The sequence below is a fragment of the Neophocaena asiaeorientalis genome, unplaced genomic scaffold, assembly GCF_003031525.2.
Source record: "Neophocaena asiaeorientalis asiaeorientalis breed wild unplaced genomic scaffold, Neophocaena_asiaeorientalis_V1.1 scaffold3184, whole genome shotgun sequence".
NCBI lineage: Eukaryota > Metazoa > Chordata > Mammalia > Artiodactyla > Phocoenidae > Neophocaena > Neophocaena asiaeorientalis.
The window spans coordinates 1-4,765 of record NW_020172357.1 but is presented as its reverse complement, the minus strand read 5'-3'; the positions used below and the strand labels follow the sequence as shown (position 1 = coordinate 4,765).

The window sequence follows — 4,765 nt, the reverse complement described above, 5'->3', positions numbered from 1 at the left end:
CTACAATGTGAGAAAATAGAATCCTCATTATTTCAATAGCCTCCAGGGTAACAATGCACAGTGATCCTAAACTAATTTTACTGATAATAATGGGAACTTGCTACCAGAACATGTAGTAAATATTAGGAAACAATTTATTTTACAGTAATAATTCAAAATGAAGTTAAAGAAATTTAATCATCAGACTGTTTACCACCAGAATCAGGTAGTGTAGCATGCTAGGTGGTGCAGCAGGATGAAGATGACAAGACAAATATCTCTAACATGTTCCCCACATACTCATCTCTAAAATATGGGGCACCACTCAGGGTGCACAGGGATGTGCCACCCACACCTCTGGCCAAGAAAACACTCACTGCCCAGCTGCTGGAGTGCCATCGACAGGCAACTTCCAGCCAAGATCCCCTCAGGCAGCCTCACCCATGCGTGGGTCACTTTAAGGGCTGCCACACCCAATGGTCAAGTGCAGAGGGGTACTTACAACACCTGTGATGGTCACATATGCTTCAGAGACCCCATGGGTTGAGCCAAGGCTTCCTCGGGGCCGGACACCTGCTCAACTATGCCAACTGGCCAATCCTGCTCCCTCTCTGCCCTGTCACAGAGGTTGACACCTAATTTGCACCCTGCTTGCCAAAATCCATCTTAACATTCCCTTCCAGAGAAACTGACTTGTGACGGGGGGAAAGCAGTGATGAGGGGGATTTGGGAGCTAGACTGCTCCACAGTTGGAAGTAGCAAGGACCCTTCCACGGGCTAGGTGGGGCACCCATAGTGTCTGGAATAGGCGATGGTCCAGGTGTGCAAACTCTCACAGGTGACAGGGTAGTAATTGCTAGTCACCATCGAAACAAGAAGAGGAGCTTCCGGGTAGAAAGAAAGCAGAAAAAGCTGAATCCCCACCCAGGCCTAGGATTTTGATAAAGATATTTTCACATATTGAGGTATGGGGACGTCGTCTGGCTTATACAGGAGTTAACTTGAGTGTTATGCATACTAGAACAGCCTGCGTGTGGCCTGTCAAACATACATTGTGCTTCTGCTTTAATTATTAAAGGAAAGAGTGCGTTGACCAGAAGTAAAGAATGTCCATGTTAAAAATAAAGATGAAATGCCTCCCTTCCTGGGATGCCAATGCTGAAGCTCCTTCAATAATAAGCCTCACTTCCCAGGTGCCAAGGCCATGCTGACTCTCTGTGTATAAGCTGATCTGTTTTTTGTTTGTTTTGTTTTTTCCCTGAAACCTTAAAGGAATGTATCCCTGACTTGTTTAATGTTCTTTGTTCTGACAATATATAAAACTTTGCTGAAAACCATGCTTACCTGGGACAGTTCATCAGAGCTATCTTAGGGGTTGTCTTCCAGGCTATAGTCCACAGTTTGGCTCAAATCAGATGCTTTTCTATTCCTATTATAGATTGTTTTTTGATTATTTTCATCAACAATTTATTAGTTAAAGTAGCCAGGCTCCAAGTCCCAGACGAGGTTAGTCAGCCACTCACCAGAGGTCTGCCGGTCCGTGGGACGTTAGCGCCGTGAGGGAGACCCTAACTTGGTATGCCTCTGAGCGTTGAAGCCTACACTCTTCTGACCCCTGTGAGCCTGCGGAAATGGCCAACCGTCCCTGTGTAGACCAGGTGCCGTCCCTCCAGCCTGTTCTTGCAACGAGAATGAGTGCTTGGTCCCTTCTTACTGCTCAACTTCCACCCTTTCAGCTACCAGCCCTAGGGAGAAATTGGTAACCCCAAAGAACACCCCAAGTTGCCTCAGTGCTCATATGAATAGTCGGAGGAAGTAGTTGAAGGAGCGGAAGGAGCGAGATTTCCCCAGAGCTGGAAAAGTGAGGCCAGATGCGTCACCTGTGGGTAACGACCCCAGCTGCCACCGTCCCTTTTGCCTTCCAGGTGTAGGGGGTCTGCGGGATCCTTGCTAAGTCTATTTTTCACCATTCCCGGCCCTTCCCTATCATCACTCCTTCACCTTGAAACATGTTCAAGAAATTTGATTAAAAAGAAAATGTGTTCGGCTACATCCAGTGGAAAACCTGCTATTATGGGTATTAAGAACAAGTAGAACCATTCCCAGGCGTTGAACCATGGCTTCATCCAATTGTGCCTAAGAAGGAACCAGTTAAAAGAGTGGGATGCTATGAACAGAAGGAAATCTTTACAGTGACCGGAGAGTTATTCTATTTAGAGAAAGAGAGGGTCTTTTTATCCAACCCCAAGATTATTCCACACAGAAAGAGATAAAAAAGACCCTTTTTCCACACCGACAGGTGGATAAAGGAGCCATCAAATTTGTACTCAAAGGAGTTGATATCACGTGTCTACACTTAGCTTCTCGAGGAACTAAGTTTTGCTCCGCTGCAGCAGATAGGATTGTTGCAATTGAGGCAGAAGGAAAACAGCTTGCTCTGGGTACTGCAGTCATGAAGATGTCTGCAGATGATGCTGAGAAAGTCAACACAGCAACTGGCATTGAAACACGTATTATATAAAAGGTGGGCTGTGGCACGTAGAAGCATATAAGTAAGTCTCAGATGGAATGCACTTGGGCTCCACATGGATGTGGTGCAATATCTGTGTTTGTGTGTGTGTGTGACAGCATGACTACAACGCCCCTGTGATTATGCTGAATAAATTCTACACATGCAGAAAAGAGAACCCAACAAACAAACAACTGTTGCCGCCTTGCTCGGAAACAGTGCAGACCAGCTGCCCCTGTGTCCTCTCCTGGCCATCAGGCTATAACTCTCCCAAAAGAGCTTCATGACCCAGCCAGTGTGCTGGTGGGGCAACGAGAAGACAAATGGGACTGAGTTCTCAGTGTGTCACCTGAGGTGCCCTCATGTGAGCGTCTGGACAGGACCGAGCATGGAAGAGTCAAGTGTAGGGGCACTGAACTGGCTGGAGGGTTTTCCTCTCGGCATCGCTGCGGAGTCAGAGCCCCTCTCAGCCCTTCATGGTGGAGAAGGGAGACGATGAGACGCCTCAGCCCCTACACACGGACAGGCAGCTCCCGGCTCTTGCGGACTTCCAAAGCCTCATGTTGTGAACTGACTTGTAATAACTTTGTTTTTGTCATTAATGTACTAGATATTTTTAGTAGCATTAATCTGAAAACGGGTTATTACCACCGATGTCAGTAATGGAATTAGCTGCGCTAGAGACAACCTACAGTTTAACCTAAAGTTTACAATGAAGTTTTCGCCTCAAAGTTTTAAGGAATTCAAGACGAAAGTAGAATAAGACAAGACACCACAGAAACTGCTTGGTGACTGGGCTTTATATTCACTTTAAAGAAAATTATCTCTGAAAACTTAGAAACGTTTAATTATACATATTGTTATTAGCATGAAGGTGAGAGATAGAAATGAATTATGAACCTGGATATGCTTATAGCAGTATTATGTGGTTCTGTGGAAAGCTTTCTGCAGCGTTCTCAAATAGCAGTGGAAAAACCCAAAACAGGAAATGGTGACACCTCAAAGTCATACTGTTATCCGACAAAAGCAAGCTGCAAGGCAACACACAGTATTTAAGACAAGTAAAAATGAAACTTTATTATCTGTGAGTAAATAAAAGTATATTTGAAAAAAAAATTTTTAAGTTGTCAGAATATATACAAATGAACCATGGATACCTTGATACGTGTGAACGAGAAATTGTACTTTTACTCTGAAGTATTCAGGGTTTTTTTTGTGTGTACTTGGAACTCAGGATGAACTTGAACAAGAGTGTACACTGTCTGTATTTAAAAGCACGCGCACACACGCACAATTTTACATGTGATAACAGAAATGTCTTGTCATACAGCCTAGAGCCAAGTCAAATAGTAAGTTACGTGGAAGAGAATGGGTTTTTATTTAAGGATTACAGACAGAACACACTCGAAGCACAAATAATAAAACCCTCACTGCACAGTAGTCACTAGAACATTCCTTGAGTACTCGCTGGGTTTAAGCCAGCTTGGAAATCAGTTATTTGTCTAAACTAAGTGAGAATTTATGCCCGGTTCCTAGAAAGCATATGTTTTAATTAACTTGGCTGCCAGTGTCTCTCCAGGGAAGAAAATATACATTTTATTTTCAAAACTCGTCTGGGCCTGTTCTATCATGGATTGGTCCATTAAAAACAAAACACCCAAATCAATATTTTAAAATACTATTTTTGCTTACCTGAAATCTTCCTCCTTTTTAGAGCTTTTTCTTTTTCTGTCATCTGTTCTACACAGTGTAAAGTAAATATAGTCGAGTCCACAGCAGGAGCCGCTTACTCAGGGGTCTCGGGACTTCGGACATCACTAGGAGTTGAAATGGCAAAGAGCATGTTTGTTGCAGAACCCTAAAAGTGTTTTGGTACTGGATAATCTGCATCTACAGAAAACACATGATAGCCTGATACTGTTTCCTACATCTGCCGCAATTTAAAATAATTTTCTAATGTTTTATTTTCTGTAACCTGAGATTGGGAATGTTGGGGAGAAAGTGTAAATATAACTATTTCCATAACTCATTATAAATAGAGTATAATTAGAAAGTATAATTAGACTTGAGTCTAATTCCCCTTCATATCCTAGTTTCTGTGGCTCTCAGTAGGTAAGGCTCAGGTTCCAGTCCCAGCTCATTTCTACAGACTGGACAGTAGGTGGCACCATCAGCCAGTTTAAAAAACACTTCACTGGTTTGGTTTGTTAACCAGTTTACCACACTTGAGCAGGAGCCTAAATCGTTTTGTGCGTAAGTGCATTAAGTTCTGGCCAT

The 4,765-nt window shown here is 43.3% G+C and overlaps 1 pseudogene; it reads left to right on the top strand.

Annotated features, from left to right (window-relative positions):
* Positions 1–1,988: 1,988 nt before the first annotated feature.
* On the top strand, positions 1,989–2,535 carry LOC112414472 (malignant T-cell-amplified sequence 1-like; annotated as a pseudogene).
* The last annotated feature ends 2,230 nt before the right edge of the window (positions 2,536–4,765 follow it).